Source organism: Lissotriton helveticus, chromosome 6, assembly GCF_964261635.1.
Source record: "Lissotriton helveticus chromosome 6, aLisHel1.1, whole genome shotgun sequence".
Lineage (NCBI taxonomy): Eukaryota > Metazoa > Chordata > Amphibia > Caudata > Salamandridae > Lissotriton > Lissotriton helveticus.
The window spans coordinates 1,050,948,697-1,050,976,659 of record NC_136067.1 but is presented as its reverse complement, the minus strand read 5'-3'; the positions used below and the strand labels follow the sequence as shown (position 1 = coordinate 1,050,976,659).

General features: G+C 44.9%; 1 protein-coding gene across 1 annotated transcript in view; it reads left to right on the top strand.

Annotated features, from left to right (window-relative positions):
- Positions 1 to 231: 231 nt before the first annotated feature.
- The window catches only part of EPM2A (EPM2A glucan phosphatase, laforin), a 596,250-nt gene continuing 568,518 nt past the window's right edge, over positions 232 to 27,963 (top strand). Inside the window, exon 1 of the mRNA XM_078648681.1 lies at positions 232 to 374. The gene's annotated coding sequence lies outside the window, so the exon portion shown is untranslated. The remainder of the gene's footprint in view (positions 375 to 27,963) is intronic.

Here is a 27,963-nt window from a genome sequence, read left to right as displayed (position 1 = left end):
AGGAATCGGATACATACATATTCGTGGCGGCCCCTTGCAGGGATTTGGCGGCCTCCCCGGCTTCCACTATTACTAACTTCCAAAGCCCTGAGTCACCCCTCCCCTCCTCCCTTTCACTTCCTGGCCTTTGGCTCCGCACCGACCTGTGTTCCTCGTTCCTGATTGGCAGTCAGCGGCGCCGGGGTGTTTCAATCAATCAATGTCACCAAGGGCGGCGGTTGCGGCTGGCAGACGCCGGAAGCCAAGGATAGAGTAATTTGCGCGCTGCAGACAACCTCCTCATACTGCTTCCCGCGTGCGTCGTGGTGGCGTATGTTAGTCTGCATTTCTGGTGGTGGTCGGACTAAGCTGAGCTGTCCTGCTTCAGAAACAAGGTAAAGTCTGAACTCACCTGGCGTCAGTTGCAGAGGCAGATTTGAATGTAGATTCTGCTGTAGTCACACAATGTGTCACTCTGACCCTGGGTGGGAGTAGTACTGTCCTTTCCGGCGCGTGCCTGCCCTGGGTCTGATGGAAGGCCGAGGGAAGGCCAATGCCTATGCCTTCCAGTGTTCATAGCGGCGCAATCGTATAGGGTGGTGTGTCTTTAGTTTCAAATATTATACTGCAGCAGGTTACCGTCGAAGGCCTCAAACAGGCGTCGCTGTTTGAGAGCAGGAGACCGAAGGCCGGAGGGCTGTGACGTCGAGCGAGAGCAGGATGCACTGCTGGTTCTTCTGGATAAAAAGATGGCGCGCTATTTTTATTTTATTGATTGTGTTTTAGCCCTGCTCTATCTCCATGAGACACGTAAACCAGGGGGTGCTATTTTTTTTTATAATGATAGTTGTTCGATTACAGATTCATTTCAATACGGCACACCCTTAAAGCAACGCTATTAGAAAGTATACATTTATAAAGGCTATTAAATCTCCTAAAAATACACTTACTCTCAGTTAGCTGAAATAAAATAATAAAATAACATCACATGCCAGTAACATTATAGGAATCAATCATTCTGCAATAGTCTAACACCAGTAACGTAGTCCAGTTACAAAATGTATTTGTATAGCGCTTCATATCTCTCGCGAGTAGCCAGGGCGAATTGCTTCTCGAGCACCACGCTAAACCGTGAGAGAGTGCTTGGTTGGGAGGGTGATGTTTTTGCAGTGGCTTTTCTGATCTCAGAAAGCCCTGGCATTCTTGTTTCTGTTGGTCCAATCTGGGTAGGGGATGTTGTTGGTTTGCTCATGTTACAGACTGTCTCAGTATAAGTATCCGGCACCTGCTCTCGTATCATTAATAATAGGGGCTTCAGGGGCTGGCCGCATGTTGTATGTGGGTGTGTGTGTGCAAGAGCTCATTTGTGTTCCTTTCCTTTGCATGCTTATTGTTGTATGTGTGTATGCGTGAACTGGGTGCTTGCTTGGTGTGTGCGTTCGTGTATGTTCAGTGCGTTTTTTGATTATATCTGTGCGTGTTGCGTGTTTGCTTTGAGCGCGTGCCCCTGTTTGTCCCGTGCGTGTTTGTGGCTATATATCTATAGGTGTCTGTGATATGTCCATGTTTTCTTGATGTGTTTGCGTTTGTGTAGGAGGGCGTGTGCGACAGAGAGAGCATGTCTAGGTGAAAATGCAGCCCCATTTCCCCATGTGCAGGTCTGGAAGAACGTTTGTCTGACATTAAAATGTCCACGGACAAGCGGCTAACATCAATGTAGGAAGTGCCAATCGGCATCTTCCTGTTTAGTGTATATTTATGTTTCGATAGGACGAATAAAGCATTTCACCAGGTGCCTAATATGCAGAAAATCTATAAAGGACATCTTCCAAGTGAGTTCTCAAAGGCACTGCTGGACAGAAGGCTGCTGACCAATGAACTCGAAGTTAAATGTCGGGCAGACTGTGGCGACTTTTCCCTATGAAGAGATGAAAACACTTTACCGGCGTGTCACCCCAGTGCCTTGGTGCTCGCCATCTTCCGTGCACTCCCACTCCATCTGACAGCCGGGCACCCTGGAGCCCCCACTAGGACCTCTCAGAGAAGTATTATTCCAAGACCGCTTAGAGTTGGCCAATGTGGTGCATAATGGTGGTAATTTCTGAAGCTTTTCCTGGAACTGGCCTCATTCTTGTTTTTTACGTGGATCGTTTTTAAGCAGTGTGTTTTGTTCTGACGTCACATTTGTTTGGGTTTGCTCCAGTGGGAGGCTAGTTCTGTATCCTTATTTTGGAAATAATTTCAGATGGTCATTCATGATTTGTATCTCACTTGGGAAGGTGTTCCAGAGCTTTTACACCTACACTAAGAATGTTTTTATCTCAAAAGATGTTTTCTTGTTGGATAGAATGATTACACAAGATGATAGTCAGCACATACAACAGATGTTTCACTTAGATGGCTTTGTGGGAGATACCAATGCTTTCAAGGCACAATATCTTGCTACAAGTAGCTAGTGCATAATAGATCATGTCCAATGCCTTCCAGTGTTCATAGCGGCCGGCGCAATAGTATAGGGTGGTGTGTCTTTCAAATATTATACAGCAGCAGCTTAAAATGCGGTAGAGAAATCAATTATCGTATATGTGCAGTGTCTCTTCTAACAAAGTCGTCAAAGTTAAACTATGCCCAGAATGTTATAAAGGTACTAATTTTAAGATTGCTTCATACTCCGCCCCGCCCGGACCCCCTCTTCCGGGGCCCCCTACCTACGCTCCCCTGCACAGGGCCACCATGAGCCTAGAGCCGCCGCCCCTGCAAAACAACTATCCGTTAATTCAAATACATTGTTGCTAATACATTTGCTCTTGACTTGAGCCTTGTGTGGTATAAATTTTACATTTACATTGTATTTTCAATACAGCCCTTCAGGCGTACAATAAAATGAATATTTATATGTGCGTATTTTGCCTAACACCAAGACGCAGCCTTCGGGTAACGTCCGCGCTATATAAAAACCCATAAAATAAATAAATGAATAAATACATTTCAGGAGACGACGTCTGTACATCGTGTTCAGATTTGGAACTCGGTTCAATGGAAATATTTCCCGAATGAGAGTAGTTGAAAATAGAAGCGCAGCTACACTGCCACCTTCTGGTCATTCAGCACAAAACCTCTTATTTTAAATATATATTTTATCTATACCAAAAGAGAAAACAACCATGCGTGTTTTCTGCCCCTTTTTGAGAAATAAGTATTGATTGTCGCACACGGAAGTGGAGGAGTATTCTGGCAGGTTATGTTTGACAGTGACAGACTTCAATTAACGTGATGGATGGGCAGACTATGGTGATGATGGATATGTCATGAAAAACAGAAAGGTGTGCAGTTCATGATAGTGGTAGGTCAGTTGGGACCTGCAGGGGTCAAGTCCAGGGGATCTGATCCTTCAGGAACAAGAGCCCTCACACACCCCAAGGGGTGTCATGCTTCACCAGTGTTGGTAATGTTAGAAGGTTCGCCCCTTGGATCAGTCACATCAAGCGAGAGGCTTCCAGCGCGACTTTGACACGCTGTCACTAATGCCGCGGAGGAACCCGAATTACTTTTTTCCCGCTGCTCGTTTGAACCAAAGACACGGAGAAGCCCAAACGCGATCTCCGCCGCATATGAAATCAAATACAGATTGATTTGGAGCCCCACGTAGAGCCTCCACACTTGTTCTAAGGGTGTAATACAAACAACTGAAATTCTTCAAACGCTGACTACATGAAAATAGGTCTACAGTTGCACTAAAAGACTCAGGATTACATTAGCTTCGTTAGAATAATTGGACCGGCGGGACCGCGTCGCCCATTATTGAAGATTATCCACAATGAAAGAGCCCTGATGAGAATCTGAAATTTAACTCCAGATTCGAAACGCGTCGGCAGGCACTGGCAGACACCAAAAGAAAGATAACAAGAATTTATTGTTAATTAGTTTGACTCGGTTTCCATAGTTGGTTTTGATCTTTCTGAAAAAAAGAAAAAATTCTTTGATGCCGGTTTTTGTTGCTATTTCACTTTGTGGTTATTGTAGTGGAGAGAGATTTCGCAAAGATTAATTATTTGTGGACATAAAACCGCTACATTTGAAAAGAAGATTGTGCTTAAATTGTTTATATTTGTATATTTGTATGATGTGCAGTAGTTTTGTATATATGTATAAATGTTTTGTATAAGTGTTTTTCTCACCCCTGAAAATATATAAAAGATTTGATAAATTCTAAAAGGGTTTAAATAAAATAACCCCCACAAACAGAAGATACTTTCTTTGTTTGTTTGTTCTTAAATTTTGAGACAAGAAATCAGAGTGAGGGTTAGCAAAAAATTTTTTTTCAAATGCTTCACCATTGGGCAGCTCCTCGTTGGGACAGCGCTGCAATGCCCAACGGGCCCCGCAGGGACTTTGCCGGAGGTCTTTTGATCTGTCGTCTGTGAAGTGTGGGTGTTATGGTGAGGGTCTGGTGCATAAGTAGTGTGGTGAAAAAGTGTTTAAAACTAACTCTAAAGGTAAGTCTAGGGAAATGTATTATTACAGAACCCTAGGTTATATTAAAAACAAGTGTGAGCTGCAGTGGTTATAATGGACAACGTCGGCTCTAGGTGTGGGTACAGGTTTTTCTCATGAAAGACATCTGGGATCTCTCAGCCGAATCTTACGAAAAAACTGCTGCAGCTTTCAGTTAGTCTTAAAACGGCTCCAGTTTTCGAGCAGAACTTAAGTATGATTTTCACTAAACTTCGAAACAGACAGGGTCACAAGTCCAATAATAAGGTTCATTATATGAACTATGACAAGGGGCAGTGGCATCATCTTGCACACAGGCATCATTAAAAGTGCACTTTGACATATAATGTCTAAATTGCAATAAGAAATATGCAATGAATAATGTGATTTGTTCAAGCACGTTCTAGTTTGCTCTTTTCCCTTTGTTTATAGTCCTGGTTAAGGTAGCTCACACAAGCGTCAAGTTAACGTTCGAATTAACAAAGGGAATAATAGCTTAATTGACAGAGACAAGCACCTTTTGAGAAGAAACGCATCACCAAAGCACTAAGTGATGTTCAAGGAAAATACGGGGGGGGGGGATTAGAACACAAATTCTAAAAAGACACAGAAAAACAAGCACTGGCAAAACCAGCAGGCCTGGCGTTGGCTGCCAGTCTTTCAGCTGGGGCAATGCTTCTTTTGTTTTTTCATGATTTATGCAGTATTTTATTATTGGTGGAGTTGCTGATCACGCATCAAAACGCACGCATTGCCTGAGCAGTCCTTGGCACTGAAGGAAAGTACTTTAAGGGCAGACATTCTCCTTGTGAAAGAGAGGAATACTGTCACTCACAGTGAAGTTAGTCAATGGCTGACACACTACCCTATGATGTATGTTTCAGAGGGTAGAAGAAAAATATGAATGACACCACCAGATCAACAGATGAAAAAGGCTGGCTGACAGCCACTATACGTAGGTTCATTTTAAATGTGATTTTAGTAAAATCAAGTGTCTTGACTAATACCAGACTTAAAAAATAACTGTAACCGCAGCCTCAGGCAATGGGTTGTTTCCTAGTTAAGTGTAGACCATGCTCAGCAGTTTCACTGAGTGCTGGCCCACAGTACTATAATATCACACATAGGAATAGCTCCAACTCTCATGGGCAAGCAATGTTGATAAAAGGAGTGTATCGTAGGCCCCTTCAGTCCCTTTGGTGCATGTTCCCCACCCCCTCTCTGCAGGGTACCCCCATTTAGGCAGGGCCTATGAATACCTGTGCGGTATGGAAGTTTCAGTGGCACCTCACCACATTGTCCAGGGGGCCTCATCATTTTGCGTTATGCCATTGGTTAACAATGACCCTATGATTAATCGATCAATCAGGGATTTATAGAGAGCACTACTCACCCGTGAGGCTCTCAAGGCGCTGGGTGGTGGAGGGGGGATTCAGGCAGCTCCAGTCATTTGAAAAGCCAGGCCATGAGGCTCTTCCTGAATGCTTGCAGTGTGGGGCTTCGTCTGATACAGAGGGGGAGTTCCTTCCAGGTCTTGGTCGTGATGTAGGAGAAGGATCTGCCTCCTGTTCTTGCTCTGTGGATGTTGGGGATTTCGGCAAAGCCTGGTCAGCAGAGCGGAGGTTTCTCTTGGGGGCGTATTGGGGTCTGGTGTTGTGGATGGCTTTGTAGGTGTGTGTGAGCAGCTTGAAGGTCACTGGGGGATGTGGTATTGTCGTGGGATGCTGAGGACGAGTCTGGCTGCGGCATTCTGGACGGGTGAAGAGTGATGAAAGCTAGATTATGCTGTATTATGTGCCGTTGATATCAGTAGAATCCACGTCAAGAGCATATCAACAAATTGCTAGTTGGATTCTGCCGAATCCCATTTTCAGAGTTCCAAAGAACAGAAGGTAGAGGTCATCTCAAAGTCATCCCCACAGGATTATAATGTTGACAACTTTTGAATATTGCTCCTCCTCTTGCCCCTCCATTTTAAATATCAAATCTCTTTCTTTCACTTTGGAAGGAAGACAAGCTGAGATGTATACATATCACGATAAAACACCTTGCATGTAAAACAGGACTTGTATACATTAGAGTTGTCTGCAAAGTGATATCTATGAGCTATATCATACTGCTGAAATTATACAGAACACGAATGTCAAATGACTGGTACATCTATAGGAAAGGGAATGTTCAAACTGAAGGTGAAATAATGCACCATATAATGAAAGAAAGAGAAACAGCAATACAGCAGGGAAAGGGAGAAGATAATCTAATGTACAAAAATAAAATGAAGGGTAGTGGAGGGATTAGTAAATGGAGGTTCCGAAAATCTATATGTCTAATGATATGGTATAATTAAACTCACTATAGAGGGTTGACTTTTGCAAATACAGGTCTAAGCTGTTCCATAGTGGTCTGGATGATCCGTTGATGTCTGCAATGTTGATCAGGATATTGTCAGAACTCTTTATGCAGCAATCGCATGCCCACCATATCTGAAGTGAGATGTTTCTTGAGTTTATCACTCGCATAGGATTGTGTGTATACCTATAATTATGAGAAGGTCTAAAAGAGATAGGTCTGTGTTACGTAGTTTGTTTGGTAGGTTCAAATGCTCAAATGCCAAGGGCCAAGAATGATAGTGAATTAATTTAGCAAGATGTTTCTATGGAATATATCATTTATTACATTGACCTCCCATTTTTGTACTGAAGGTAGCACCTGCAAAACAACCATAAATGAGTGTGTGTTTGAGGAATCCAGAAAGACAAAGAGAGTGAGTGCAGGGTCTGCTTTTAGCATGCGTGAGCTGGGCCAACGCCCAGGGTGCCGAAATCCAGAGGGGTGCAGGAGCTGCTTGCAGAAGTCTCACTCTGACCAGTGACACCTAGATAATTAAAGGGGATGAGTGGGAGGGGGCGCCAAGTTTGGTTTTGTCCAGCTCTCAATGAGAGAGGCGAGCAGTATCACAAACTCAGGGTGCCAATGCCCCCGTGGTACGAAGGGAGTTGCAAAATCCAGTGCCTCCTCACTGCAACATGGCACTCTATAGTCCAAGTGAATTGAATTGAATTTATTGTTTCAATTAATTAAAATTGTTACAAGAGAGGCTGAGCGGGGATCTCTCCATTCGATCGCTTTTTTCAGTCATGGTTAATACATAATCATTTCATTTGACAATCTGTTATTTATATCTAGAACATGATCAATTCATTAAATTAATCTAGCAGTCACAGTACTAAATAATGAGTAAAAAGGTAAAAGGTAGCAGTGAGAAACACTCAATTAAAACAACAATCTGCCTTTAGTCCTTGTTTGAGTCTGTACTTAAAAGTTCTCTCACTTGAAGTGCAAATTTTGCTAATCTGTCCAGTTCCATTGGAATCTCCAAGTTGAAGAGAATTATCATGGCCTCTGTGCAGGTTCATATACCATGTTTTAAAAACAGAGGTTTCAATAAAGTGCGACTTGCATAATCCAAACAGTGGCATGTGCAAACCAAGTGAGCCATAGATTACTCATACTGATGGCACAGTCTACAAGTGGAGACCTCCTGTAATGTTTTTCCAACAGGAGTTGATATCTTTCATTGGCAATACCATCAGCCTCACTGCCTGAATTTGCTTTAAAACTGTCTTGTTTAAGGTGGAATCAAGGTATGGCTGTATTAGTTTATCATGGAAGGAACAAGCTAATAGCCTAATTTTACTACTAGATTACTCTAATTCCTTCATGCCATCTTCCTTAGACAGTAGTCTGACTTGTTTTTAAAAAATAGATTTTAATATTCCGGGCTGGTGGATAAAATCCTGCCATTTGGACAGGTCAAGGTGCAGGTCAGTGCAAGCAGTAAAAAGGCCATTAGCCCATGGGTTATTGCCTTTCACAAAAATTTCCTTCAGAGTGGCCTTCATTGTATTCGGGGGTGCAGCACAGACGCCTCAGTGTTATCGAACAATCCATGCCCAATGTTCGTAACATTGTTTATTTAACCCGAATTCAAGTCGTACCAAAAAGTTCCGGCCATGAGCAGGTATGTGAAAGATCTGTTTGAACGCTCTGCATTTAGCACGTTCCATGATGTTAATTATTGCCGCAGGAAATTCAAGTTGACCATATGTGATTGAAGGGAGTAGCTTAGCTCTTATAACCTTTCTGATCGTTTCGGTTGTCGGGCTACTTCGTTTGGAGTTCAATTTGCATAGGGCGTATGTCACAGCCTTGGCCTTTGACTCGATGGATGCAGTATATGCTGCAGACTTCCCGTTACTCATGATCCATACCCCCAAATAGTTGTATTTAGTTTTTGTTTCTGTTTTCAAATTGCCCATTCTCCATTGTTGTTTAAGTTTCTTTGCATACTTCCCGAAAATTACTACCTTAATTTTTCCTATGTTTGTTATTAAATCATTTTTGTTGTAGATGCTTAGTGCGTCCAATGTTCGTTGCATGCCCGTTTCAGTGTGGTCCATTAATACCATGTCATCCGCATACTGCATTAGAAATAGTCTAGTTGACCTAATTTTTGGAGATAGAAAATTGGCTTTGGATATTGTTTTACCAAGGTCGGCGGTGTAGAGGTTGAAGAGAAGTGGTGCCAATACACATCCTTGTTTAAGCCCATGGTCCGTGTAGATTTTTCTTGTAGCAGAATTTATCGATAATTTCACGCATACCCACGTTCCGCTGTATAGGGCGATAATTGCTTTCAACAATGTGGTCGGAATTCCCCAGTTTTATAGTTTCCACCACAGCAGGTTCCTGTTAACACAGTAAAATGCTTCAGAGTAGTCCACAAAGCATGCAAAAAGTGGAAGCTGGTTTTTCTGAGTAGACTGTTCTGCAAGACAAGCAAGGGCTAAGATATTATACAGTGTTGATGCCCTCGGCCTAAAGCCTGATTGGTAAACTGGTAAGAGTTCTCTATCGTTGGCCCAATTTTGCAGGTCCTGCAGCAAGAGGCTTGCATATCCTTTTGCCTCAATATCCAAAAGGGCTGTCAGACTGTAATTGGATGGAACTCTGGTGTCGCCCTTTTGTGGATCCGTTGAAGCAGGGATCCTTTCTAGGCTTTGGGGATCATTGAGTTTTCCAAGCAAATCTGGTAGAGCGGAGTAAGTAGGATTCCTCAAAAGTCAGAATCTTCTTTGAAGAGATGTCCAGGTAAACGTTGGGTTCCGGTGCCCTGTCCTTTCCGATGTTTTTTAATATTGGTATCACCCGATTTCCTATGTCCAGAAATGTGTTTGTTTCTTCAGAAGTTGTTAAAGAAGTGTTGAACGGGCTGGCACTGATGGCTGAAAATGTGCAGCCATTGTGAGTCTTGCTGTTGCCTTTTTTGGTCCCATACATTTCCCCTGTTGGTTTCCTTGCTAACAGCTGGTTTTGAAGTGTTTTGTCATTTCCCATTCGCATATAAATGCGGTTGGCTTGTTTCAAGGCCCGCTTGCTTTGCTCAGTTTTTCCACACCTAGGTTGAAATTGGCAACACACCCTTTCTACGTGGTCGTGCAAATGGTTTGTTTTTTTGCCTGACAAGAGGTGATACAGCTCCGGCGTCAATTTGGTCCAATTCTCAGAAATGTTACCTGCTGTGTAATCTTTAGCAAGAGAGGCCCAGTTGCTTTTCCAGTTGGGCACACTCGATGTGTCTATTTTATTCCATTTTATTCTTCTCAGGGGTGCATGTATTTTCTCCCTGGTAGGCAAGCCCAAAAGGAGATGTATGGTAGGCTGGCCCTTTGCAGCAAGATGGCTATGGCCAGTGGAAGATGGTCACTGGTCTGCAATGCTGGATTTAAAAGTTCTATCACTTGATCATGCAGGGGAATACACGCAAAGATATAATCAATTGAAGATTTATTTTTCCCCTGTACGTCTTTATGCACAGCGGGGTTGGGAGGCTGTGGTTTATGTGTTGCCCTCAATCTGTACATATTTAAAAATGTGTTCAATAGAGTTTGAGCATGATCCTTAGGCAGTGAGGCATCTTTTGCTATCCCCAAATTCTGGGTGCTAAAGTCCCCGGCCAGTATGATTCCACAGTTCGGGTGGTTACTGAACACATTTTCTAGTGTATCCACCAGAACCCTCATCTCGGAGTGTCTAGGTTTATCTTTGCAGTTAAAATAAACGTTCAAAAGTAGAATCGTTGCAGGGCCACCTTTCGATTTCAAGCCTTGCAGAACAATAGCTTGAATCATGTCAATAATTAATACGGATTTTGCTTTTATGTTACTGCTGATTCGTATGTATGTGGATAAGCCCCCGGATGGCCTTACAAATATGTTATGTTTTTTTGCTGGCTGTTGAAATTCCTTATAACATAGAATGAAACAGGGTTTCAATCCCGCGTAGAACGAAACAGGACCGCCACAAATATGATTCTTATCCATCAAATATTCCCCAGATGAAGGCCAACCAGACCGAAATGCATTGGGATATTTGAAAGTTAAACACAATATGAAGCAAGTTGCATTGTGGTGGGAGATGAAGTACAATGTTCCCAGAATTAAATAAAAATCAACATTGAAACAACCAACAGACAAGTGTGATAAAAACTTTATTGAACTGGAGTAAATCTCACCATCGAGATAAAAACACAGTGCCCAGGGGACATACCCCACGTTTATGGGGATGCTACAATATTTATCTAACATATACAATCACACTCGGAGAGTGATACCCAGCACGTATAACATAAGGATCGTCAAGAATAAAACATTGCTGTGCACCACTACCAAACTCATTGCAGTTTGGTTTTGGACATGCTCGGGTCATTGCGATTCCATTTGGGTTTTGTGTTGATCCATTTGTCCTCTTTCTGTAATCATGCGCCCTGGTTGATTAGAGTTAGATGAAAGTTGTATTCCTAGGTTAAGAAAAGATGTCCTGCGAGGGGCTAAATTTGTCCCTCTTAAGAAGAATTTTGTTTAGATGTCTTTTTGTCATTTGATCCGCCCTCTAGCATGTGTGGGTAATTTTCCTCTTTTGGTGTGTGTACATTTATCCCCCATTTTAAGAACTGGTCTCTTTCTTTCATGATCTTCTGAACTATGAAATTGTTTTCCCATTGTAGTATTGTTGATTCTCTTGTAGTATTACTACCCAATACCTTGAATTGTACTTGGGTGAGATCTTCAGTCACTATGAATGAAAGCTCTGGAATGTGTCGAATAATTTGTAAAATATTGGACCTGTTTAGGGTGTTAGAGTTTCCTCATGATATATATTCAGGTGTAAGGATTGTAATATTATCCTCTAATTACTTTTACGCTTGGACCCATTGGCCAGTGATGGGAGAGTGTGTTTCCACACGTCGAACGGTTGTTGGAGTTACTTTAATGTCTTCGTGGATGGCCTTGTTCCCCCATGTCACAACGTTATTCGATGTTAGCAAAGATATCCTTTCTCTATCTGTGACGTGCAGTAAAGCATCCTGTTGTTGGATTTCATAGTGCCTTTCACTATGGTGGTTCCCTCTACTATCTGTTTGTGAAGGGGATTCGATCTCGTGAGGGGGCTGCTCCTTCTTCTCAGTAGTCTGTCCGACGTCACAGTTTGAATTTATGGGGGGGTGAGGTATTAGTGTTTTATTTGACTGGGTGTCCTCATATTGTGAATTTGTATTTGGTTTGGTTATTAATGTTTTGTTTGACTGGCCATTCACTGGCCTGTCACTTGGTCTATCCTTTTGAAAAATTGAGTAAAGTTTCTGAGCTTCCGGGTGTCTTTGTACTTAGGCATTTTTTAGATTTATTGTTTGACTCCGTGTGCCGTCTAATGCGGCCTGGCCCAGCTGAAATTCCTTTGCGCGTCCACATGATTTGATGTTTTTTGCTTGCTTCTTCAAGCATTTTTTTTCTCTCCTGGTTAATATTTTGCAAAATTCCCTGGCTTTTCCCAGGTTATCTGCCCGATTAGCATTACTAGGCAGAGATTTGCAACATTGAGGTTTCTACACGTTTGGGTGGACTTTTGACATGTCGCTGATGCCAGCTGCGAGGATGTCGGAGGTATATCCGGCCCTAAAGTAATTTTTCTGGCTTCATTCTTTTTCTGAGCGGGGGTCTTCCCTTCGATTCCATTGTTCTTTACGTAATTTTATGCACTTTCAGCTGTGCTTTGATTTAACTGCTCTATGGTCTTTAATTGTCTTTGCTTTAGTTCTATGATCATTGATGGTAAAACTTCTGGAAGGGAGCTAAGCTTCTCGCTAATTGGGAGGAAAGAGCACCCAGCTGTTGTCTGCATCTTCAACAGTTCCAAATTTCCTTCTAGATCACGGGTACTTATAGTACGGCCCGGCAAGCCTTCCCTGGCGGCCCGCGGACCTTGCAGACATCGTACCCGAGTTAAATTTTTTTTTTTTTTTAAGAGTGTCTGCAACCAGAGCGCGACTCAGAGACTCTGCTGCTCTGTGGGGGCAGGGCGAGTCCCGCAATAGTCAGAGTGGGGCTGCTGGGGTGCTAAGAGGTGAACAAAGTCTCATTAACATGCCAATGGTCTTTTAAAGACTTGTGAAGTGCTCGGGTGCGGCTGTGTGTGTGTGTGTGCCCAGAAGCTGTCTCAGCCCGGGCACACTGTGAGATGACAGAGGGAGGTAGAGGGAGGTAGAGGCAGGGAGACAGAGGGAGGGAGGGAGAGGGAAGGAGAGAGAGGGAGACAGAGGGAAGGAGGGAGAGGGAAGGAGAGAGAGGGAGACAGAGTGAGGGAGAGGGAAATAGAGTGAGGGAGAGGGACATAGAATGAGGGAAAGGGAAACAGAGTGAAGGAGAAGGAAACAGAGAGAGGGAGACAGAGAGAGAGAGAGAGAGAGAGAGAGAGAGAGAGAGAGAGAGAGACAGTCAGAGTGAGTGAGACAGAGGAAGAGAGGGAGTGAGACAGTTAGAGTGAGTGAGACAGAGGGAGAGAGGGAGTGAGAGGGAGTGAGAGAGTCAGAGTGAGTGAGACAGAGGGAGACAGAGAGACAGAGGGAGAGAGGGAGAGAGAGGGAGGGAAAGAGAGGGAGGGAGAGAGAGAGAGAGAGATGTGTGTATGCCGGCTCTGGTGGCTCAGTGGACGAAGGCGTCCGCTGCAGGGACCTGTGATCAACCTCATGGTCACAGTTATTTTTGTTGCTCTAGCCCCGCCCCCTCCCCCACTGACCCCGCCCCCACCAGTGCGGTCCTCGGACACAAACCACACTGTAAATTTGGTCCCCGAGAGTAAGTTTGTGAGTACCCATGTGCTAGATTATCGATTTTACCCTCTATGTTGTTCATTGCTAATGCAATTGCCTGCATTGTATCCATTTGTGTTTACAATTATTGTGTTTGCCACGTGAGCGCATTGATGGGTGTTGTTAGTGTAGAATTTACAGAGGATAACAGAGAGTTTTGGATATACCAGCTGTTTTGAGTTGTGCACTTTGTTTCAGCGGTAAGGTGGTGAAGGTTCTGTTCCCCCAGCTGGCTGTTCTCTCTCAGCCCTATTCCCAGCAAGGGTGGACTTTAGTTAAAAGTGAGTAGTTTAATTACTGACAAAGACGGTGACTAAGACAAGTTGTGTTGAATGCTTCTGCCTCCTGCCTGTGGAGTCACCATGTTCTCCCCATGCGTCTATTGTCTAACCTTATTTGGGGACTCCAGCGCTAAAGATATTTATAATACTTCTGGATTTCCTTGCCCTGGTTGGTCCTGCCTCATTTCCGGGGTCTCCAATGCTGAGGATATTCCAAAGACTTCTGGGTTTCCTTGCCCTAGTGCACAGCTTTCCAAACTTTTCTTGTTGGTGACACACTTTTTGAAGATGCATCATTTTGTGACATAGTAAGGCAGTGTAGCGAACAAGCGAGACCGAACCACCAAAGAAAATTTTGAAATAAAAGTGGGCAAATGGTCTCCCTCTGTCTGTCTCCCTCCCTCTGTCTCCATCCCTCAGTCACCCTACTCCCTCTGTCTGTCTCCCTCTGTCTGTATCCCTCTGTCTGCCGCACTCTGTCTGTTGCCCTCTGTCTGTCACCTTCTGTCGCAGTCCTTCTGTCTCCGTCCTTCTGTCTCCGTCCCTCTGTCTGTCTCTGTCCCTCTATCTGTCTCCCTCTGTCTCCCTCTGTCTACCTTTCTCTCGCTGTCTCCCTCTATCTCTCTCTGTCTCCCTCTCTCTCTGTCTCCCTCTCTCTCTGTCTCCCTCTCTCTCTGTCTCCCTTTCTCTGTCTCCCTCCCTCTGTCTGTCTACCTCTCCTTTCCTCTGCCTCCCCCTGACTCCCTCCCTCTGTCTCACTCTGCCTCCCTCCATCCCCCTTTCTCTGTCTCCCTCTATCTCTCTCCCTCTGTCTCCCTCCCTCTCTGTCTCTCTGCCTTTCTGTCTCTGTCTGTTACAGTCTCTGCCTCTATCTGTCTGTCCCTGTCTCTGCCTCTATCTGTCTCTGTCTCTATCTCTGTCTGTCTCTGCCTCCTTCCCTCTCGCTGTCTCTCTCTCTCTCTCCATCCCTCTCTCTCCCTCTCTCTGTCTCCCTCTGTCTCACTCACTCTTGTCTCCCTCCCTCTTGTATCCCGCTCTCTTGTCTCCCTCCCTCTTGTCTCCCTCTCTCTTGTCTGTCTCCCTCTTGTCTGCCTCCCTCCCTCTATCTCGCTCCCTCTGTCTGTCTCCCTCTCCTTCCCTCTGTCTCCCCCTGACTCCCTCCCTCTGCCTCCCTCCCTCTGTCTCCCTCTCTATGTCTCCCTCTGTCTCCTTCTCTCTCTGTCTCCTCCCTCTCCCTCTCTCTGTCTCCCTCTCTCTCTGTCTCTTCCCTCTCCCTCCCTCTGTCTCCCCCCTCTCTCTCTCTGTCTCCCTCCCTCTCCCTCTCTGTCTCTCTGCCTCTCTACCTCTGCCTGTCTCATTCTCTGCCTTTATCTGTCTGTCTCTGCCTCTATCTGTCTGTCTTTGAGTCCTTGTCTCCCTCCCTCTGTCTCCCTCTCCGTCTCTCTGTCTCTGCCCCGTCTCTGCCCCTGTCTTTATCTGTCTCTGTCTGTCTCTATCTCTATCTCTGTCTCGGTCTCCCCCCTCTCTCTCACTGTCTCTTTCTCTGTCTCCCTCCCTCTCTCTCCCTGTCTCCCTCTCTCTCTGGCTCTCCCTCTGTCTCCCTCTCCCTCTCTCTTCCTCTCTCTCCCTCTCTCTCCCTCTGTCTCTCTGTCTCTCTCTGTCTCACTCACTCTTCTATCTCCCTCTCTCTCTCTGTCTCCCTCTCTCTGCCCCCTCTGTCTCCCTCCCTCTCTCTCCCTCTGTCTCCCTCCCTCTTGTCTCCCTCCCTCTTATCTCCCTCCCTCTGTCTCCCTCCCTCTGTCTTCCTCCCTCTGTCACCCTCTGTCACCTCATCCCAGCTTCCCGGGCTTACACACAGCTGCACCCAAGCACTTCACAGGTCTTTAAATAGCATTTACTGGTTAATGAGGCTTTGTTGTGAATCGCCCGGCCCCCATAGAGTGTCTGGGAATGCCTCTTACTTAGCAGATGTTATGTGCTAAGTGCCCGTGACACACCCACCATTTGCAGGCGACACAGTACTGTGTCGGGACACACAGTTTGGAAAGCTCTGCCCTAGTGCGTCTTGATCCCTTCCCCGGGGCGGGTGACGATTTACTCCATTATTCTGGGGGAAAAGTGGATCCCGTCGGCCGGTTTCTCTGTGACCTATATTTTTGTTTCCTGGCTTTGGCCATCTTTTGCTTGTTGTTTTGCCTGCTTTGCTGCTTTGTCACAAGGCTCTTCTTTCCCTAGTGTTTTTTGTCCAGAGAGAATTGGGGTAAAGTATTTGTGGATAGCGATGCTATTCAAGTTTGAATTTGAGTTAAAGTTTGAGTGTACAATGGGGGTAGATTCTAGCCGCGCTTGGGTCTCCTTTGTCCTAGAGCCGGTGCCAGTGCTGACTTTGCTCATGCCTGGTTTGCTCTTTTTCTCCCCCCCCCTTGGCGTATGTAAGCTTGTTTTCGATAATCACATGCAGCACTATTCTTAAGTTGATAGGGTAATTTATAGGTCAATTTCTAGGGGTATCTCTCAAAGGGGGTGGCCGATTTAATTAAGGGTGTGGCTTTAAAACACCTATGCTAAAAATCTGTGTTTAGCATAGTGTGCCGCCTGACTTGTATTTTGCTGTTTCTGTCATTGCATCCAGAAATGTGATACAACAAGTAACATTATACCTACAACCAGGCCCGGTTCTACCACATCTACATTTTAAAGTTCTGAGTGGGGACGTGTGGGTGGGAGAGCAAACGAGAGAGAGAGCAAGAGAGAGAAAGAGAGGGGGAGAGAGAAAGAGAGAGAGAGAGCGATGGAGATGGAGAGAGAGAAAGAGAAAGGGAGAGGGAGAAAAAAGAGAGAGAGGGGGCGAGAAAGAGAGAAGGAGAGGGAGTGAGAGACAGAGAGAGAGAGAAAGAGAGAGAGTGAAAGAGAGCAAGAGAGAAAGTGAATGTGGTACTGCAAGACTGAGAGTAAGTTTAATATTGACTGGACATTAAAAGATGAAGTGAGTGGAGAAAGAGAGAGTGTCAAACAAAGATTTAAGTGGGTCGGGTCTTAGCACCGGCTTAAATTAGAAAGAGCTACTGGAACGGGTTCTTTTTCAGGCTCTAAATGCAGTGGCGTAGCTACGGGGGGTAGCACTATTTTGCAGGCGGTAGCCGCGCGGCACTGGTGGCCTGTTGCAGTGGCCTTTATAAGTTATTTGGGGACACTCACTGTCTGACACTTTACAGTAGTGTCAGTCAGTGTCCCCAGTCCCCAAATAAATTATAAAAGCCGCCGCAATGGGCCACCAGTCAATCAGAGTACAGCCCAGGCCTGACGTCACCAGATCGAGACATGAGTGACACCTGTTGGGCGGGGCCTGCCCTCAGTGGGCCTGCCACCCCACCCACTCCCTATTATGCCACTGACACCTCTTGGCAGCCCCCTGGGACACTATGCACAGAGGATCACACCTGGGCATTTAGTATCAAATTAGCGCCCTCTGCTAGAGTGAGACCCGAACGCTGGCGCCAGTCTATCAGGTCACGTGAACAGACTCAGACAATGTTGCACCATTCGGACTCAGCGTGAGGTAGGCACCACTGTTATGTGGGTTTTTTTCTTCAATTTCCTGCCGATGGACCTGGTCCCCAGGAGCTGCCCGTGCTGCCGGCGGGAGTTTGAGCCTGCTTTGCCCAAAATGCCCGGGGTGCGTGCTGCTGTCTGCCGCCGGTGTTTTACATTCACCCTCAGATTTTTCAAATTACAGGCAGGCTTTGCAACCATAAAACGTTTATATGCGACCCAAAGTTCGTTAGAAATGTTGGGAGCACTGCGATTACGTTTGGAATAGTAAATTTGCTAACGCAATAAACCAGCATGGAGTCCAGTGCATATGTTTATCTGTATGTACATTCTCTTTGGTGAACTTCTAGTTTAAGTTTAGCAAGTTCAGCAGAGACTCCGTAAATTCGTTTTTGACCAAATGCCCAACTTTAATTTTGAAACACCTTTTGTCAGTGAACAAAGCAATCTACTTAAGGATATCTGCTCCTTATTTCTTCTCAGGTGTACTGTTCTACAGCCCGCTATTAGGAGCCTTGTTCTAGAAGGGAACAGCATAATGCATATTCTCACAATCCCTTTGTAAGTTTTTACATATCGGGATGTTACAGTATCAAAACTGAGCAATAGAACTTGTTTTATTGCTTTACCAATGCCTGTTCACTGCTGATATTGACTTTGCCACCGATTTCAGAAATGTGGCAAAGTCAATAGCAGCAGGTGGTAATCTTGGAATGTTATTTAGTATAACTTCCAAGATGGCCATCACGTTACATCTTTATGCAACATGATGGCCATCCTGGAACGATATAACAATAAGTACACAACATAACATGCTTACACTATTCCGAGATGCCCGCCCTCCATTATTGGCTAAGGAAAAGCCATCAGTTGCAGCAGTGGACGACGGATCAGCAGGCAGGTGAGCTGGGTGGGCCGAGGAATAAGGAGGTGGTATAGGAGGGACAGACAGACATCTAGTGGTAGCATTGCTCTGTGTTGGACGAATGAGAGGTAAGGTAAAAAGAGGGGAGAATAGAGCGATAAGGAGGAAGTGTATGGATTATATATGAACTATACTTCACCCTCGGCCAGCCAAGATCTCCAGCTGTCCTTTACTTAGGCAGCTCATCTCTGTCCAGCAGCAGCGAGCAGCTACTGACAGTGGCTGCAGGGCTGGGCAGGGTAAGTGCAGGAGGCCTTCCAACTCTTGTGACTCATCTATATCCTGTATGCAGTGCTTACTTTATGCAGGTGGTTGGTATAGAGGGACTTCATTGCTGGGGGCCTTAAAATTAGTAAAATATCTGGTTACCACATTATCAGGACAATACCTGCCTTAATAATGTCCAGAGGGCTTATGACACATTCATATGGGAGGGGGACTAGAATTTCCTTGAGTCAGAGAAGGTAATAACCAAGAGAAACAGGATTGGGAACACCCAGTGGTGCTCGAACAATTTTCAGAGTGGAGTCGCTGCCATCAATGCTTCATCACTGAACTCACAATGTTGCACATATATCCTTAAAGCATGGTGTGTTCGTGCACTGTCATGTATAGACAGCACAATCTCCATTGAAGGGGTCACTTAACTTGCAAAGACATACAGTTTTACAGATAAAACTAATATAGCGCACTAACGGTGTCTGGACATCTGGTGTCAATCAATCAAACAAACAGGATTTGCATAACGCTACTTATCACCTGTGAGGGTATCTAGGCGCTGAGGGGTGGGGGCGGTGCTGCTGATGAGGGACGTTAATCGAATAACCATGTTTTAGGCCCTTCCTGAAATCCTGCAGGGTGGCAGTCTGTGTGTTCTCCTTTGTACTGCCGATCATGGGTGTATTCACAACTGTGTAGCCCTGGACTGTGTCATGTATGTGCATGTAACTTGAATGATCGAGGTAACTATTAGCGGCGGTACTACCCCCAGCCCCCCCTAGGGGCGGCACTCTGAGGGATAGCCACGGGCGCCACAAGCTCTAGCTACGCCTCTGGTTCCTGCAAACTCTTCGACCTTCACAGCCGCTTCAGGTGCTGCAGTGGCAACCCCTCTACCAGCGCAGATGGCGCCTGCCTTGACTGCTTTGGCTGACTGCCTTGGCTGTAGCGTAGTGTGAGGAAAAGGGGGAAAAAAGGAAACTAGGAGCTTCCACCTTGCCTCACTTGCTCCGCTCCTCTCACCTCACTCAATCCGTCCAGCTCTGCCTCCGGCCTCAAGCCCTACGGCCACTTGCTGCCAGCCACACACCGGCTTCGCTCCTGCGGCACCGGCTCAGCTCCACTCTGCAGTCTCGGCAGACCTCGGACCGCAGGCAGACCACAGCTCACGACTCAAACAGATTTCTCCTCCTCCGCTCACAGACTCGCAAGAAACTGAACTGAACTCTTGCCAAGTGTTCATCTTTAGTTTCCAATCGCAGAACATTTCTGATAGATATATTCATTCACATTTTTCAAACAGTTTTAACATTAGTAAACAAATTAATTCCACCTAGAATATTGGAGTGTTGCATATTCATGAACTGAAATGAATAATTTGCACAGTGGCACAAGTAAACCTGTGTGGAACTATAGAGTGGATGAGATGCATTGGGCGCCCACACCTTGCCTGTTCATGTGCATTCCCTTTTCAGATAAGTACTATTTCCGACTCCAGGCCTCCTTCATTCCATGCAAACTAGACTTCCTCACTGCAGTGCATGAGTACAAGTGGAACATTTTCCTAATGCATTTGTCTGAACATTCACATTGTAAATTAGTCTCAAGTCAAGTCAAGTCAAAGAACTTTATTTCGATTCAAAGATAGAATCATAAAAGTATAAACAGATTAAAAAAGACATTACACATATAATTAAAACAAAAGAGAAGCCATACAGTTATATTAACATCTGAAATACATATTATGTATCCAATTTGAATTTACAATATATTCAGGATAAAAAGGGTCATGTATATAGACAGAAAAGTTGTAAAGTGCATGTGCGTTCCATTTGAATGCAAATATATACAATAATCTGCTAGATGTATTCCAGATAATAATCGTTGGTATCCAATAATGCTGTTCAATATCGATTTCTGATAGTGAGCGCTAATCTAATAAAGCTAAGCACAGCACTACATATGGCTGGAGTTGATAAAGATGATACATATTCATAACCCTCTTTGTAATAGCGGGATCCAAGAGTTAACAAAACAGGCTTAATAAACCGATTTCTTGGATCTTTATACAAATTACAAAAAAGAATGAGGTGCAAAGTGTTTTGTGAAACTTTGTTATTACAGGGGCAAGGGGGAAGTCTCGCACACCACCCTGCTTGCTTTGGGAAAGCAAAAAGAAAATACAACGTACTAAGGCGAAACCTTGTCAAGTAAAAACGCCATTGAGCATGCATAATATATGATAGATAAGGCTGCTGATGCAGCTTACCCCCCATCATATACTGCTTGCTCACTATTCCTTAACATACCTAAGCTGGTACGATAGGCGTCCTTAATTGATAGTTTGGTCTCCCTGCCAACGATTTCGGGATTTAGGTATATGTGTCCCAATCCAATCTTGTGGAAGGTTTCCCTTACATATAATAGCCATGGAATCTCCATAGAATGATCAAGCTTAAGGCAGTCTTGCAAAATTTCCTTTGTGAGTTTCAGTTCATCAGACCTCCAAACCTTGCTCCATAGCAGCAAAGGTGAGACATGGATAGTATCCCTCACAAAATCAAGACCCACCTCAGTATGACAAAAGCTGTTGGAAGTGCCAGATGGGACAGATAAAAGGCGCTTTATGAATTTATTTTCCATGACTTGGATTTTATTACAGTTTTGTGTCCCCCATACTCCTGCCCCATAAATTGCAACAGGGATGCATTTTGCTTTATATAAGATTTTTAATTCTGCAGCCGGCTTTTGACCCAATTTACTTGAGAAACGGAAAAGGGCCTCTATAGATTGCGTAGCCTTTTGAACACGGGCTGATATTAGAGGATCCCAGCTTAGAGTTCTATTGAATAAGTTCCCCAGATAGTTAAAATTATCGACTTTCACAATAATTGAGTCATTCACCATATACCTACGAGATTTTACCCCTTTCGGGCCGCAGACCATGGTGAAAGACTTTGTGAAGTTGACCCTTAGATCTAATCCTTGCATAAAAGCGTCAAAAGCATTCAAACACCTTTGCATGTTATTGGCGGTTACGGTCATTAACACTGTGTCATCTGCATAAGATATCATCGGTATCCGTTTACCATTAACCTGGGGGAAATCTACACAACTTTCCAACAGATAGCCTTCCAAACCGTTGGTGTACACCAGGAACAAAAAGGGAGCATCCCTGGCGGACATCTTCAGTCGATGGGATGGGCTTTGTCTTCTCCCCACCTCGGCCAAATCGGATCCTCACTGTTGTGGCAGCGTGCAGTCTGAGGAGAAGGGTGACCAGTGGTTCTTCAAACCCCATGGTCTCCATCATCTGCCACAGTTTATCTCTGCAAACAGTGTCGAAGGCGCTGGATAAGTCCATGAAGGCCAAGTGGATACAACCACGCTTGGCCTTCATGTACTTACCCATAATTAAGGCCAAATTAAGGCACTGCTCTGTGGTTCCTTTACCCCTCCTAAACCCATACTGGGAGTCCACAATAATACCTGATGACTCAGCCCAGGCTTGCAAGCGTGCCAATACCACCCTTCCCATCAGCTTACAGGACGCATCTATTAACGGTATCGGTCTGTAGCAACACGGGTCAGCTTTGTCCCCCTTTTTGAATATCGGTACCACTACAGCCTCTTGCCACGAGGACGGAATACGCCCTACCACAACTGCTCTGAATAAATTTAATAAGAGTGGTGCCCACACCTCAACGTTGTATTTAAAAAGATCCAGAGGGACTGAATCCGGCCCTGGGGCCTTTAGTGGGGTACCCTTCCTAAGAGCGTCCTCTACCTCTGGGATGGTGAGCGAAAGGCTAAGCGTTCGGGCTGACTCCATATTGAAATCTCTAGCCCCCTCCTTTGAAGTTAACAGCATCAATTAGTCTCAAAATCTGAGGTTAATGTACTTGAAAGTCGTATAGGCATTACACTTTTTTGCAAGGTAATTTACAGCATATTGTATGGATTCCATTTCGGTCTCTCAGCTGTCAAGTTGAAATGCAGACGTAGTGGCTGATACTCATTCTTCTGGAGTTTAAATCCTTTCAGAATACAATGACATTTCCTAAAGGAGTAAAAGCTTCTGTGGGCACCTTCAGTTTCCAACCATCCACTTGTTCAAGGTTGTGTCTCATGTTTTCAGGGCAGGGGCTCGAAGTATGTTTTTAGGATCCTGTCACTGGCCTTTCCGGATACCAGGGTTATTGAATACCAGCAATGTCTTATCTTGATTCCACCTCATGCCTATATCTTAAAGCACCCTACACTTACAGTTGCTTTATAGTACGTTTAGTTTTTTCATGAACGGAGCAATGGAATTTAGGGTGGCGGAGTCAGTGCTTAATTAGTGCCAGTGGTTTCCGGTGCAGAGCACCCGCACTTAAAAGTCAACACTGGCTCTTATGCCAGTTGGGCACTTGGGGCGCTGTTCACTACTTTTGAAATGAGCACAGCAACAGTTATTTAATATGCATTTAAAATGACAAATACCTTCTACCTGAGCCATTGCTACAGCTTTTAGGGGCCTGGAATAGTCTGTCCTGTCACACTTTTAGGAGCGAGATGGTTAGTTGCTGTGCTGGTTCAGTCATTAGCAGCTCTCGCAGGGGTAATCTAAGCAGTTGTGGCCTCCAGGCAAGGGCCCTGGCACTTCGGGTTTTACAAATCAAGCATTGGGCAGAGTACTTTATGTCTGACACTTTGCCTTTACTGTGCACTCCAAATATAGAGTTCGCTTACAGCACTGCACTGAACCCAATGGGTTTGCGTGAACCAGCATCACAGCGGCTCATACTAATCCATTTAAAAGTTTGGTGTGCATTCGTTATTGGTGCAGTAGTGGGAGTTTGCTGTTGGAAAAGTATAAGCCAATGGACCCAGCTCTGTGGGAGTTTTCTCACATGGTGTGAGGGTAATTATTTTATATTTACTATCCCTCATCAGCAGGATATTTCTGTTTGTGACGTACATAAAAAAATCCATCCAGCCATCCACTTTAAATAGGATGGACGGTTGTTTAACTTACCTCTGATGATTCGTACTCCGTCGAGCTGTTGGAGGAAGGTTTAGGCTGGCAGAGTAAATTTTACTCCATGGGCATAAACCTGGCTGTCTATCCAACTCAAAATTGGATGGGTGGATCAAGAATTTGGTAGACAGGCTACTCGGTTGACGTCGCAATAGAGTACGCTGTCCACCAATTTCTAAATCGGGCCCTATGTTCCTATCTTCCTTTTCCCCTTCTTTCACCCTTTTATATCTTTCTCTCTTTCAATCAGGGCCAAAGTTGCATGATAAAAAATAAGTTCAGGTACCCAAAAATGAGTGCCCATTCCCACCTCCTGCAACCACAGGAACAAACTAAGCACTACATAGTTCTCTTCCTCTGGTATATATTCACAGGGAAAGTAGAGAGAGGGAGATTTCCTTAAGTATGTCCTCCCCTGTGAAATGTCTGTACAAATCACCAAAGATTTTTTAGAGGAGAATTCCCACCTGCTTTTGTGGCATGATTCATCATATGTTTCTTCCCCCTGGCTGAGCTTGATATTGCTTGTCCAGGTTCATTATGATCTTTGAGCTCTTATCTATAATTGTTCTTTGGGTTCAGAATCTGAAGAATTAACTTAAATTACCCATGGCTACCCTACAAGGACATTTATGTTTGTGGGTTCCTGGTAAGATTAAAAACTATCATACACTGGTGTAATGGAACTGCAATGGCCCCTACCTCATGAAGTCGATGTGCTTCAACTAAGATTCAAAGCACAGTGGGTCTTTAGCTTCCATCAGGACTATCCATCCCTATTCTAAATTATATATGTATGGAGGTAAATACCCAAAGAGTAATAAGATAAAAATACAGCATCATATTCTTTGCACAAACTCTTCCTTGGTTAGTTATAGTTATTCTGAACTAGATGCTTTCTTTATTTCACACAATGTGGGAAAAAAATGAAAGTTTTCTACGAACATGGATAAGATAGGTATTCATTTCCGAGTGTTGATTTCAGCAGCAACGAGAAGTAATTACCAAAAAGAGGGTGTGGGGAAATTGTAGGTTGCTTATGGTGGACCACATTGATGCTGGAATTGCATTTTTGTTGCGTACCTCAGGGTAAAGAGGTAGTAAGTGGCTGATTCCTGTGATTTAGCAGATGGCTTAAATAGAGACTCAGAGAGATGATGGTTGAAATTAGGTAGCAGAACATACATACTCTATGTCAGTGATTCCCAAACATTTTAGAACCACGACCCACTTTTTAGAATGTCAAACTTTCCTGACCCACCTAGCTTTAATGGACATGAGGCTGGCAATTTTCTTTTTTTTGAGAACCTTTATTGTCACTTCACATAAATACAAGCATGGGCCTACAACCTGATACAGCTTGATAATCAGGATTCAATAGGGTTCATTTTACAGTGAAGAAAAATAAAAAATAAAAAATATCAGAATAATTGCCATACGGTCATACATGGTCCTACAATAGCAACATGAAACAGAAATCTGCAAAGAGTGCAAACACTCTTAAAGACATGCGGGCAAGGCATTCGAGTCAGGATAAATGTAAACAACACATACAGGTCGTGTCAAACAGCACCCCAGCCCTTAAAACAAGACAGACTGTAGGAAACATGAAAAACGACGACACCAAGAAGAAGAAAAGACAAAGGGCCATAGAGACAAAGAAAGAACAAATAAACAACCCCCTTCCCCGTACCCCCCACCCTGCACCCCTGCAGAAGGCTATGGCCTACCCCCCCCAGCAGCGTGCCTATCGCCCTAAACTAGAAACCCGAAATATAGAATAATAGAAAAAGGGAAAAAGAAGGAAAAAATGTGGAGAAGGGCCCTCGATCAAACCACCCGGCCCCCCCTTCACCCATCGCGCACTATAAGCGTCATAAAAGCAAGGTCAGAATAGCCACAGTAAGCAATGATTATCAATTCAATCAATAACATCCCCGTTGAGTGTCCCCCTAAACACCGTCAGCCAACAATGCGTTCCTCCATGTCCCAGACGGTCTCACCCCTGGCCTTTTCTATCAATAGTACCCACATGCAGCCAGTCATCAAGCGGCATACAGAGCAGTGTGGAGGGTCCTACCGATCCGGGCGGACCGGGCAGCGCCATTACTCCATGGGACTGTAGCCCCCAAAACCCAGCCGAATACGTATGGCGGAAATCCGTCTGTGTCAGTAGCGATACCGGAAACATCCCCCAGCCCGAATACAGTCTCACCAGCCAGGAAGAGAGAGTCACACAATCCAGTAATCGTTGAAACGCCGCCGGGGCAGCCCAAACTATGGATCGATGTTGTTTCTTCAGCCGCCGTACAGATAAGGGCCCCGACGAGTCACTCACACATACAACAGAGCAATCCAAAGCGGTATCACGGACCGGGTCTATCGGCGTCTCCACGAACGTAGGCGCAGCTGGGACATTCATAACTGACGCAGAGGCGGGCACATCAGCGCTTCCTTGAGATTGAACCATGCCCATGTGGAGGGGCGGGACAACAATGGTGGCCATCCTTCTTCCCAGATCCCAGGCGTCCCGGCTCAGGGTCATATACAGGGTTGTTAACGCAGCCAATATATCTCTGGACTTGGGCTCTTTCTCGTGGCGCCAGACCCCAGGACTCTCCCTCACAACGGATTCTCTGCCCGGATGAGGTGTGCGTAAGAGGGTGCTATCCGCCATCTTAGCTGATCCGGCCTCGTCTTTCTCCACCTCACTTCGGGACCGGGCCCCACACCAGGGAGGGACAGGATTCACAACGGGAATCTCAAAAGTCAAGGCAGGTTTCTCAGCGGAGAGTCACCAAAAGGCTAAAAACTCCGCCGCTCCCTGGGGGCCGCACGGTGACTCCGGGAAAAGTCGTTAGTGTGCCCGGATACAACACCGGAGTGGGGGCCAAGTATCATGCACTCCCCTCGACCCAGCTGTATCGCACTCCCGACATGGTTCTCCGCAAGTTGGGCAGGGTCGGGACTGTCGCCATCGGCCAGCAGGTCGCCAGTTCCCTCCGGCCGACTCCTCACCATCACCAGAGGCCGCTGTTGTTGTAGTCGCGGCCGGCCACTCTTCGCACTCGAGGCCCCGGTCCCAGCTCCGTGAAGGCCGCAAAACATTCGGGGACATTTCAATGGGTCTGCAGCAAGCAGAAGCCTCAGGAGCAAACGGTAAGTGAAGGTTATCCTTCGCCTACATAAATATGCCGTTACGGCCCAGGATAGTTGCCAGGATGTATGCGCGGGGTGAGAAGGCTCACGGAGCCGAGCGTTTACGCAGCCATCTCGGTCGCCATCTTGGCTCCTCCTCTGGAATTTTTTAATATAACTAAGGCATTGTGTGGCAGCACACTGCCATTTACAGATAACCCATTTTCCATTGAAATGGCCACTAAATTTGCAGAGACAAACAGTTATACTGATACAAATAGATTGCACACAGAGGATAATGTGTGCAAATCGAGTTTCAATGAATATTTATCATCTATGCATCACCAAGTAAAATGTCTTGATTGATTTTGATCTCATAAAAATCTTTGCATCCATCACACTTCAAAATTGCAAACAAGCTGCTTCAAGTTTGCTTCCCTAATTGCTGAATATGTACAGTTCATCTACAGATACTTACATTTTGCTGTGTTACAAAAAATGACATCCTACAGCCCTTCCTTTCGCACACTCTGTACCTCAGCAAGAATGTCACGTAATCCACTTTTTTTCCTGACTGTAAAGTGAGAATTTGTAAACACTAATCCCATGTAAAAAAAAATAAGCATCAAATTGGCAAAAAACAGCATGACATTCGACCTCTGTCCTTGAAGCACAGCAAATGTGACAAGATAAATATTGGACTTTCGCAACCCACTAAAAATCGACTTGAGACCCAATTGTGGCTTGAGATCCAGTTTGGGAATTACTGGATTGGATTGATCTGGAAGCAATAGAGAGTCTGGTACAGATCCTAATGATATTGCATGTAAAGATATCAAAACGCTTGCTTCCGCCGTTGAATGTAACTCCAAGATACCATATTTACCTGGGTGACAGCATCATGGATGCAGGCCTGAAGAATTCTCAATAAAGATACTCTTTCCAGACCTGAAATATTTTGACGCTCAACTTGAGGTTACATATTAAAAGGTCTCCAAAGAGCACACATATACCCTGACTTTCAAAAGTAATGCAAGGGTCTCATCATCCTCTGCCAGATACATATTAATGAAGAATGTATTTTTGATGGCTAACAGATTTCTATTGCCTCCCAATTCATTTGAGAACCCAGTATAACTGCTTC